Genomic DNA, 12,752 nt, shown 5'->3' with positions numbered 1-12,752 from the left:
TAGACAGTTATCAATAGCATAAATGTGTGCAGGTATCATTGCTACTGACAGAAAAGAGAATATAAAACAGAGAGGTCAGTATTCACAGGGCCAGATTCAGTAAATGGCACCATTAAGATCTGTGCTGTCAATTCTTTAAAGGCCATTTAAAGGGGGGATTTTATACATATGGTGCCTAAAAACCTGGAGCAGAAAAGCACTATTCTATAAGCTGTGCTTAAAGTTAAGTGCGGTTTATAGAATAGTGCTTTGGTGCTGGGGTCGCGTGTAAATTTAGGTGCGGCCATTTGCACCAACAAAAACATGTTGCAAATGACTGCCCCTAAATTTACATGCGGAGCCCCATTATGTGAATAACACAAAACCACACCTATGCTCTGTCCCAAAATGCCCATGACCCTCCCATTTCCACACCTCCTTTTTTGAGCCACATGTAAAATTTAGGCACAGATCCTGCACCTAAATTTACATGCATATATAATAATTAAATTTAAATAAAACCAACAATTGGTTGTTAAAAAGCCAATTATTGCCACAGATTGGCTCATTATTCGATTAAATTCCACACGCAGATTGAGAGCATGCCCAAATTTGTGCATGGAATTTTTGGCAGCTTTTATAAATTTGTAGAAGGACTTATGCCTGCTGAAACCTGGTGTAAATCCTCATGTCCAACTGATGGCAGGTGGATGCGCAAATCCAAGTACTCTCTACCATCGTGCCTAATTTCTGTGAATGCCACTGACCTGCTCATGTCCCTCCCAAAGCCGTGTCCCCTTTTGAGTGGAATGCTATGATATGTAGGTGTGGATGTGACAACGACTAGGCCAGATGTGTGCACAAATCCAAATTGATGCCAATTAACTCCAATTAGTAATTGTTGACTCATTAATTTGCATATGTATCTACCCTGCGCATTCAACTTTGGGCAACCTAATATAGAATCCTGGGATAAATGTCTAACTTACCTGCTTCCCTATATGTGAAATTTCAGTCACGTTATCCAGGTTCATGGAACCGCTAAATATGCTGCCTTGAACTTAAATGGATAAATTATTGCTTTATGTTTGGACAGTTATTTGTTCCATCTTACTTAAATGGATAACGTTATCTGGATAGTACTGACTATCAGCGTTATCAGCGTAACTTAGTCCCCGCTCATGGAACATTCCCCAGATATCCTCTTTCTAAATGGAAAATTGTGATTACGCATTGAGTTCTCCAACAAAAGTCATATATTCCAGGGCCAGAATTCTTGACCTGATTTATGAGTCAACCACATAATCATTTTGAATATTAATGTCATATTTTCTAAGAACATTCTCTTGATTTTAATGTAATACATGTAGAAATCTGAATTTATAGCAAGCTTTTTAGTTAGTACCAAACACAGACATGATCTTTCATTTTTAAGCTGTTTTATGATGCCACCATCCACCTAAAACATAAAGTAGTAAATATAAAATGTGTGAATCCAAAATTTCTTAGCAGCCAGCCCCATATATGGGTTATAAATCTCTTTCTATTTATTTGATATTCCATGTCGTGAAGAATACTGGAACAGCCAGTACTTGGCTAGTTATGAACACAGAATGTAATGTTAGCTCTGAAGTCAGCTAGAGTTGCAAAGAGTAATAAGAATAATGAGACTTTACCACCAGTGGTTTCAAACTCCTTTTCCCTCATCAAAAAGCACTGATTCTTAAACACAGTTAACTATTTCTGCAGCTCATTTCTAGTCTTCTACAGGTATAGTATCTAAAGGAGATGTGCAGTTTGGCTTTCTGCATTGTCAAATTGTCTGTTGGTGTTTAATAATTTGAACATTTAGTGCCCTATATATAAATATGTAAAACTTGTTGAACTGCTCAGTTGCTTTCATTTTTTAAAAGAATTTCACATTTAGTAACTAATATACAAACCTATATAAACTTTTCAATTTCAGCTATATAAACTATTGTTCATATATTAGAAAATAATTATACAAAGAGCCACCTACAGTTAGGCAACATGTACTTGAGCAAATGCTGGCATTCTGGTCATTTATGCACATATGTGAAGACATGTGCCCTGAGAATGGCAAGGACAAATCAAACTCAGGTATAAAGTATCTCATACCATGTAAAATGAGTTTATCTTGTTGGGCAGACTTAATGGACCATACAGGTCTTTATCTGCCTTCATTTACTATGTTAAATAATAACCACCCTATGCACTATTCTCTAAGTACATATGTAAACATGTACATGCATAAATAACAATCCACCTGCACACTATTTTCTAAGTACATACATGAACACATATGCATACATAGCAATCCACCTGCACACTATTCTATAAATACATAGGTAAACACGCAGATGCATAAATAAAAACAACCTGAACATTATTCTCTAAGTACATATATAAACACACACATGCATACATAACAATCTACATACTATTCTCAACTACATGCATATCTTCGATAGCATATACTTTACAGGTTCACATGGGAGGAGATAAGGTGCAGCATGGGTGGGACACACATTTATGCATGTAACATATAGAATACTGTAAGTTATGCGAATATCTCCCAAATTTAGGTGTAAACATTTTCTCCAGCTCCATGGTTGGTATAAGTGCCCTTGCCTATATATGCAGCCAGTTATGCTAGTAGTTTATAGGACAGGATCCAAATAGGCACCCTCTAAGGGGTAATTTTTCTAAAAGGGCACCTATAAAAATTTCCCCAATGCCCTAGTTTTATACCTACTTTATATAAGCCTAAATCCACCACAAACTATCCTTATGTGTGACATATTTTCAATTAAGTTCTACCTATTTTGGGGGCCCTTTTATTAAAACTCAATGGAAGCTTAATGAGTGCTAACGGACATGTGGTAAGTGCTAAGAAGCCCATTACATACCTATGGGCTTCTTACAAATTAGTATGTGCTAAACTTTAGTAAAATGTCCTCTTTGTGTAACATATATTTGACACATAATTGCTTTTTATATTATTCATTGATTCAACATATTTTTCATAATGTGAAATTATAATTTTACTTTGTACGATTTGTAATCCTTCTGAGTGAATAATAACATTATGATTCTCAACTACTATAAGTATCTGTATTTTGTTATCAGCATTTTTTAGATTGTGCAGTATTTTATTATTCATTTATATGTCATAAACATAAGTACATAAGTATTGCCATACTGGGACAGACTGACGGTCCATCAAGCCCAGCATCCTGTTTCCAACAGTGGCCAATCCAGGTCACAAGTATCTGGCAAGATCCCAAAAAAGTACAATACATTTTTTGCTACATATTCTAGAAATAAGCAGTGGATTTTCCCCAAGTCCATTTTAATAATGGTCTATGGACTTTTCCTTTATGAAGCCATCCAACCCTTTGTTAATCCCCGCTAAGCTAACTGCTTTTACTACATTCTCTGGCAAAGAATTTCAGAGTTTAATTACACGTTAAGTGAAGAAAACTTTTCTCTGATTTGTTTTAAATTTACTATTTTGTAGCTTCATCGCATGCCCCCTAGCCCTAGTATTTTTGGAAAGAGTGTTCCACTCCACTCATTATTTTATAGACCTCTATCATATCTCCCCTCAGCCGCCTTTTCTCCAAGCTGAAGAGCCCTAGCCGCTTTAGCCTTTCCTCATAGGGAAGTCTTCCCATCCCCTTTATCATTTTCGTCACCCTTCTTCACCTTTTCTAATTCCACTGTATCTTTTTTGACATACTGCAACCAGAATTGAACACAATATTCGAGGTGCGGTCGCACCATGGTGCGATACAAAGGCATTATAACATCCTCATTTTTGTTTTCCATTTCTTTCCTAATAATACCTAACATTCTATTTGTTTTCTTAGCCGCCGCACACTGAGCAGAAGGTTTCAACGTATCATCAATGACGATGCCTAGATCCCTTTCCCGGATGGCAGCTCCTAATGTGGAACCTTGCATTATGTACCTATAATTTGGGCTCCTCTTTCCCACATGTATCACTTTGCACTTGTTCACATTAAACGTTATCTGCCATTTGGATGTCCAGTCTCCCAGTCTTGTAAGGTCCTCTTGTAATTTTTCACAATCCTCATGCCTGGGGGGGGGCCGATATTCAGACCTCAAGAGTTACCACAGTCAGCATGGAGCCCGGATATTCAATGCTAGACCATTTTAAGTTTCCGGTTTATTTTTGGCTGGTTTAAACTTAACCGGCCAAGCCAATATTCAGCGATGGACAGTTAAGTTTAAATCAGCCCAAAAATAGACCTGTTATTTCGGTGGCCTAATTTGGCTGTAAACTTAGCCAGCGATGCACTGAATATTAGCAGATAGTTGGTTATATTGCATGATATAACCGGTTATCAACTAAGCACTAACTGGCAATATTCAGAGAGACATGACTGGTGATCTCCCACTGAATATTAAAGGATAGCCAGTTAAGTGCCACTTAACCAGCCAGGAGCCGGGGGTGAAAGAATCATTACACATGCATGGCAATTTTTCTGCTCACAGTTGTTGATGATTATGTACCAGGGGCGTAGCCAGACAACCAATTTTGGGTGGGCCTGGGTCCAAGATGGGTGGGCAGAAGAACTCCATTTGTCCCACAGGTGATTTGGTCTCTCCCTCTCTCGCCTGCATGCCATATGGTCTCTCAAACATCCCCCCTCTCCTGCATACCTTTTAAATAGCAGATTTTCACCGGCAGCAAGCAGCAACTAATACACACTGCTCATGTTGGCCCCAGAGCCTTCCCTCTGATGCAACTTCCTGTTTCCACATAGGCAGGAATACATCCGAGGGAAGGCAGTGGGGCTGGTACGAGCAGTATGTATCAGTCGCTGCTCAATGCAGGCGAAGATCTGCTATTTACAAGGTATGCAGGACGGACAGTCGTTGGGAGTTTTTGGCTGGTGGGGCTTGGGGATCCCTACCAGCCACATCATAGGTGTACTGCTACTGGGTGGGCCTGAGCTCAAAGTGGGTAGGCCTGGGCCCACCCAGGCCTACCCTTGGCTACGCCACTGTTATGTACTCAACATATTGGTGAGTTTCAGATTTCTTTTTATAATCCACGATATGCTTTTAATATTCTATGCATATAATTTGGAAGATGGCACTATTGTGATTGATAAATCAAAGTAAACATCACTAACTCAGCAGATACAAAAAAATAAGAATAATAAATCTCACTAATTGAGATGGCATTTGCTATGTTAGGGGTCCATTTACTAAGCTGCGGGAAAAGGGGGCCTGTGTTGGCATCAGCGAGTGTTTTTGACGCTTGCTGAGGCCCTCTTTAACTGCAGTGGGCAAAAGGCTGGATTTTTTAAAAGAAATGACTGTGTGGCAAGTGAAGCACTTGCCGAACGGCCATTTTGGGGGAGCACTTATCACCACCCATTGAGGTGGCAGTAAGGGCTCCCGCACTAACCTGGCGCACTGCCCAATTATCGCCAGGTAAACACCGGTGTTACATTTTTGTGGCACCGGAAATGGCGTGCACTGGGGATGCGAACTACCGCCAGGCTGCTGCAGTAGCCCGGTGGTACTTCTGGTTTAGCAAGTGATAAGCCCGCGTTGGGCTTACCGCTGCTTAGTAAAAGCCCCCCCCCCCCTTAATACCTAGTAACAAGCCCCATTTTGCATAAGAGGAAGGAATTGGAACATCCAGGTCGGGAGGTTCACAGTTCTCTTGATATTTCACAGAAGGTTCTGCTGAATGCAAAGCTTTTTGCAAGATATGTAGAAGAACATTGGAAAATACATGTGTCTTTGCTGGCACACAGAATGGGAGCAGCAGTTTCACAAAGATAAACAAGGAAGCAAAAAGCAGCATCTTGTGAAGTCTTCTATACATCAGTGCCAACAATTTTACATGGAAGTGGCATTCTTGCATCCTTCAGGCCCAATATTCAAAATGATTTAAATGGCCAGGAGAGGCTCCTGGCCGTTTAACTCACCTGTTCAGGACTAACTGGGTGTTTTCAGTGGCACCTAATCAGACACCTAATACCACTTTAGCACCCAAATAGAAACAGGCTATTTAGGTGCAGCAGTTCTGAAATTGCCAATCTGCACATGTATTTAATCTATATGTGTAAATACCACTATTTATACACAAAGATGCTTCTAAAATGACCTCTAGCCTTACATCATTGCTCTATGAAGTACATAAGTAATGCCACACTGGGAAAAGACCAAGGGTCCATCGAGCCCAGCATCCTGTCCACGGCAGCGGCCAATCCAGGCAAAGGGCACCTGGCAAGCTTCCCAAACGTACAAACATTCTATACGTTACTCCCGGAATTGTGGAAGTGCAGCATGATGGGACAACATTGTACTCTGAAGATCCTTCTCCGGCTTTTTGACAGCCAGATTTAGGGGGGGCCCTTTTACCAAGCCGCTTAGACGCCTACGTGCGTTCAATGCATGTCAATTTTGAACCACTGCCTGGCTACTGCACGACCCAGGAGGTAATTTCATTTTTTACGCGCATCCACTACTCACGCCGGAAATATATTTTATATTCAAGCATGCGGGCCGTAATCGGCATTGTACGCGTGCGCTGATGATTACCGCCAACACATGAGACCTTACCGCTAAGTGAATGGGTGGCGGTAAGGTCTCAGACCCAAAATGGACATGTGCCAATTTTAATTTGCCGCACGTCCATTTTCGGTCCCAAAAAGAAAAAAGGCATTTTTTTACAGGTGTGCTGAAAAATGGATCTGCGCGCATCCAAAACATGTGCCTACACTAGCGCAGGCCATTTTTCAGTGCATCATAGTAAAAAGGACCCCTTAGACATGAATGCAGCAAATCTGAAGAAAAATACAGAAGCTTCACTAAAATAGCCTAATACATGTAGTGTGACATCATTTTCCACTGACCATTTTATAGGGAGTCTGTATGCATGTAACCCAAAGGCAGAAATGACAACTTTCATCAAAGTATATCAGGGTTTTGAAATGAGGGAGTGCAAGCAAATGTGAAAATGCTAAAAATATTATTTGGCATTTTCACATTCAAGTACTGGTAAACTATAGAACTGATACTGATATTTGCTTATATTCTGCAACAACCTTTAAGTTCAGTGCGGATTATATAAATCTAGAGAATTCAGACAAACCTGAAGAATTTACAAGCTCATATAGAGGGACATAATCAAACGCGAACGCCTATCTCCATGGGTGTCCATGTCCAAAAACGGGTACGTGAAGAGGCGGGACAGACCGTATTTTAAAAAAAAATGGATGTTTTTGAGCTGGGCGTTTGTTTTTTATAGCGATAATGGAAACTAAAAATGCCCAGCTCAAAAATGTCCTAATCCAAGCCATTTGGTTGTGGGAGGGGCCACGATTCGTAGTACAATCGCCCCCCTGACATGCCAGGACACCAACTGGGCACCCTAGAGGTCAGTGCGGTGAACTTCAGACAATGCTCCCACATGCATAGCTCCCTTACCACGGGTGCTGAGCACCCAACCCCCTCCCCCAAAACCCACTACCCACAAATGTACAACACTACCATAGCTCTTAGGGGTGAAGGGGGCACCTACATGTGGGTACAGTGGGTTTTGCAGACCTCCCATTTACCAGCACAAGTGTTACAGGTAGGGGGGGATGGGCCTGGGTCCGCCTGGCTGAAGTGCACTGCGGTACCCAGTAAAAGTGCTCCAGGGACCTGCATACACGCAGGCCTCTAGGACTTGTTGCTGCTATATAACATTGGCACACCAGTTGACACCTGAAGACTAATCTCTCCGAAAACGTCCTTTATTGGAATAAGTACGCTTACTCACAGTTAACTGCAGATCAGAGGTTGTGCCCCCACTGGCAACGAGTCTCCCTGGTACTGAGATGAGCAGTAGGTCAGAGCTGGCAGAATGCTGTACAATGCCCTCTTTCAGCCACATTCAAGGTAAGAACTAAGTTCTGTAGCGTGGCTAACACGTGAAAGGGATCTAAAACTGGCTTACAAAAATGGCCACTACCTCATGGACTACCGGAAACAAAACAGGGCACACTCTGACCCAGTAAGCAGGGGGAAAAGCACCATGGGAGTAGAGCCTACCAACTACCAACATCGTGAGCATTTGCCACAAGCTAGTGGAATCACGGAGCCCAATACTCTACACCCACCACAATGCATTGCTGATGTGACTCTGCAGTGCCCTTAACAGAAAAGGTGTCACACTCACCTGAGAGCCACATCAGAACCAGGGAAAGGCTGTCACAGGATAGAACAGATTCTGCTGTCATGGAGGTGGGTACGGCATTTGAGGCTGGCATAGAGGCTAGAAAACAAGTTTTTAAAGTGTTTTTTTTTGTGGGAGGGGGTTAGTGACCACTGAGGGAGTCCGGGGAGGTCATCCCCGATTCCCTCCAGTGGTCAACTGGTCAGTTGGGGCACTTTTTTGGGACCTGTTCGTGAAAAAAAAGGGTCCAAAAAAGAGTGACCCCAAATCGCAGTAAAAACGCCTTTTTTTCCGATTATCAGCTAAAGACGCCCATCTCTCCTTGGCCAATAACCACGCCCCAGTTCCACCTTCACCACGCCTCCAACACGCCCCCATCAACTTTACCCGTTTCCGCGACAGATTGCAGTTGGAAACGCCCAAAATCGGCTTTCGATTATACCGATTTGGGCGCCCAAGGGAGAAAGACGCCCATCTCCCGATTTGGGTCGCAATATAGGCGTTTTTCTCTTTCGATTATAAGCTGGATAATATAACAACACTATCAGCAATACGTGGAGAGGCATATTTGATATGATGGCCAAGTAAGACTTTGGATGTTTTGTGCTTAGTGTCCCAAATCCGAATAGAAAACATGAACTGCAAAACATCTTTTTTTTCCCCAAAATACCGCTTGTAACAAGTTTTTGTGCTTTGTGCATTAATCTTGTCAGGCTATTTCGAAAAAAATACGTACTAGGGAACAACGAAGACAATCAAGCCATTGGGGATGTAGGAATGGACAGCATTTTTAGTAGACTGGTCCCCTAAACATCCCAGGAGAGCAATGGGGCACCCTAGAGGGACACTACTATGGATGCATAAAAAAGGTTTGGACAAGCTCCTGGAGGAAAAGTTCATAGCCTATTATTGAGATGGAAGGCCGACAGTCGCTCAGAAGCGCATGGTTCGGGAGAAGGTATCTTTTGAGGATATCACCCCAATAGGGAAAAAGGGTTACTTGTGAGTAAGGACGACAAAGAAATTATAGAGGATCAGATGGACTTAAATAAAATTAATAATGACCAGACGGAAGACAACATATTAATAATGCCATGTATTAAACGTAATAAAAATCAGAACAACAAGCATGCATTGAAATGTCTATAAGCAAATGCCAGGAGCCTGAGGCATAAGATGGGAGAGCCGGAGTACATTGCACACAATGAAAAACTGGATATTATAGGCATCTCTGAGACCTGGTGGAAGGAAGATAACCAATGGGACACAGTCATACCGGGCTACAAATTATATCGTAGCGATAGGGTGGATAGGATAGGAGGAGGGGTAGCGCTGTATGTAAATGAGAACCTTGACTCAGATAGGCTGCAAATATTGCAGGAGACAAAACCCCGATTGGAATCCTTGTGGATTAAAATTCCACATAAAAAGGGAAATGGGATGGTGATAGGAGTGTACTACCGTCCGCCTGGCCAAGACAAGCAGACGGATGCAGCAATGTCAAGGGAAATTAGGGAAGCGAATAAAAAGGGCAATGTAATATTAATGGGTGACTTCAATTATCTGGATATAGACTGGGTGAATGAAACATCAGTATACGCAAATTTTGGGGTTTTGCCAGGTTCTTGGGGCCTGGATTGGCCGCTGTCAGAGACGGAGTGCTGGGCTTGATGGACCTTTGGTCTTTTCCCAGCGTGGCAGTGCTTATGTACTTATGTACTTATAATAGAATGGTGCTACTAACTGGGTTTCTGCTAGGTACTTGTGACCTGGATCGGCCATTGCTGGAAACAGCATACTGGGCTAGATGGACCACTGGTCTGACCCAGTATGGCTATTCTTATGTCCTTATGTTAAATGTTCCCAGGTATATATCTCACCTTTGTTCCCTTATCTGCTGAGCCATTCAAATCCCTCCCAAACCCCACTATCCCTAACTGTACACCACTATAATAGCCCATATGGGTGAAGGGGCACCTATATGTGGATACAGTGGGGTTTTAGTGAGTTTTGGAGGGCTCTTAGTTTCCATCACAAGTGTAACAGGGAGGGGCAAGGTCCACCTGTCTACAGTTCACTGCACCAACCACTACACTACTCCAGGGACCTGCATGCTGCACTAATAGCAGGAGCGTAGCCAGACCTTGCTGGGAGGGGGGCCAGAGCCCGAGGTGGGGGGGCACTGTTTAGCTGCCGCCGGCCCCCCCTCGAGCCGCCGCCGCCACATTGGACCCCCCTGCCGGCCTGCCGACGATCCCCTTGAACCCCCCTCCTGCCACCAACTCTCCCCTGCTGTTGCCGCCCGCCCCGTCGCCGCATCAGATACCTTTTTTACTGGCGGGGGTCCCCGAACCCCACCAGCTGAAGAGAGTCTTCTTCAGCGCTGGAGTAGCGCCTTCGTTCAACGAGGTTCCTGGTGCGATCAGCTGTTTCGACGCCTTACGTCCTGCACGGGGCTACATGCACGGTGCAGGACATAAAGCATCAAAACAGCTGATCACAGGAACTTCGTTGAACGAAGGCGCTACTCCGGCGCTGAAGAAGACTCTCTTCGGCTGGCAGGGTTCGGGGACCCCCGCCAGCAAAATAGGTATCTGATGCAGCGGCGGGGAGGGCAGTGACAGCAGGGGAGAGTTGGTGGTGGGAGGGGGGTTCAAGGAGATCATCGGCAGGGGGCCAGGGCCAAATCTATGGGGCCCAGGCCCCCTCAGGCCCCACATAGCTACGCCACTGGCAAATAGACCAGGCTATAACCTTTGAGGCTGATAGAGGGTGGTAAGTAATATTTTTCTTCCCCTTTTTATGGGTGGGAGGGAGTCAGTTACCACTGGGGGAGTAAGGGGGTCATCCCTGATTCCCTTCCAGTGATCATCTGGTCATTTAGGGCACCTTTTTGTGCCTTATTCGTTCTAAAAACAGGTCTCAACCAAAATGTTGAAGTTTAAGCCCTAAACATTTTTGTTTTGTTCCAGTATGGCTATAAAACATCCAAGTGTCAGGAACACTCTAAGCCCTGCCTCATCCCACCCACGAAATGCCCCTGACATGCCCCTTGTGATTTGGATGCACTGCAAATGAATTGCTTAAATAGAGATCTGCAACATAAGTTTTGAAAATACCGATTTGGACATTTTTGAGAAGAAATTTATGACACTTTTTGGTTGCTTTTCTCTTTCAAAAAAATCAGCCCTATATGCAACCCCATATTCAACCTAAGTTAATAAAAATATTTCTTAAAAAGAAACGTTTTTAACTGTTTCCTTAAAGCCATCTAATCAGGCATGACTCTGATCCTAGAAACCAAGTAGTGAAATATGTTCTGTATAGTTGTCATTTTGATAAGACCCTCAGCAAAAACCAGCTCTTTCCAATCTTATTTATGTCAACTACTTTGAATGCCAATAAAGAGAAGAAATGCTGTACCTAGCTATGTGCACAATTATTTTGATAATCTGACTTTTATAACAAACAATTCCTGTGGTCAAAAGTGTTTGAAATCACATAAAACTAAATGTACTCCTCTGCACTGAAGACAGCAATCATATCTTCATAGAGTTACATTAACAGTTGCTAAGGAAACAAACTTCTCATTTATTCTCCCACCGTCTTCTTCCTACAGAGTACATCATTAGCTCTTGCATCCTTGTGCTCTCATTCTCTGTGTAGAAACAATGTGCAGCTAGAAATGTCTGCTGAATGTGAATAAACTGAATGTAGCATTGTTTTGTGAAACAAATTGGGTTCATTTTGGATTTGTTGATCATTTCAATAGAAATCAAACAAAATAAAACATGGAAAAGAAAATAAGATGATACCTTTTTTATTGGACACAACTTAATACATTTCTTGATTAGCTTTGATCATTTCAGAAATTAGTCTATATAAAATTTGATTAACAAGGCTAAGAATGACCCCAGGACCAGCCCACACTGACCTGAATATTAATAGGTCTAATAGGGAGATAACAGAACAATCCCCAAACACTCCTGGCCTGGAGGCATCATTTATTTATTGAGGTTCAGCTCACACCTTTTCAGTAGTAGCTCCAGGTGAGTTACATTCATTCATTCATTCATTCATTCAAATATTTATACACCACTTAGACCTAAGCAGTTTACAGTTTTCATTGCCTCACTGATCTACTACATTTCTTTAAAGGGGTGAACAAACACGTGGATAATGGTGAGCTGTTGATATTGTGTATCTGGATTTTCAGAAGGCGTTTGACAAGTACCTCATGAAAGACTCCAGAGGAAATTGGAGAGTCATGGGATAGGACCTAGTGTTCTATTGTGGATTAAAAACTGGTTAAAAGATAGAAAACAGAGAGAAGGTTAAATGGTCAGTATTCTCAATGGAGAAGGGTAGTTAGTGGGTGCCCCAGGGGTCTCTGCTGGGACCGCTGCTTTTTAACATATTTATAAATGACCTAGAGATGGGAGTAACTAGTGAGGTAATTAAATTTGCTGATAACACAAAATTATTCAAAGTCGTTAAATCGCGGGAGGATTGTGAAAAATTACAAGAGGACCTTACGAGACTG

At 42.5% G+C, this 12,752-nt stretch overlaps 1 protein-coding gene across 1 annotated transcript in view; it reads right to left on the bottom strand.

Moving 5' to 3' along the window:
* Positions 1-12,752, bottom strand: part of ADGRA1 (adhesion G protein-coupled receptor A1) — an 816,325-nt gene that overhangs the window by 89,092 nt on the left and 714,481 nt on the right. The window lies entirely within an intron of this gene.

This window comes from Microcaecilia unicolor, chromosome 5 (genome assembly GCF_901765095.1).
Source record: "Microcaecilia unicolor chromosome 5, aMicUni1.1, whole genome shotgun sequence".
NCBI lineage: Eukaryota > Metazoa > Chordata > Amphibia > Gymnophiona > Siphonopidae > Microcaecilia > Microcaecilia unicolor.
This window is presented reverse-complemented; position numbering and strand designations above follow the sequence as displayed.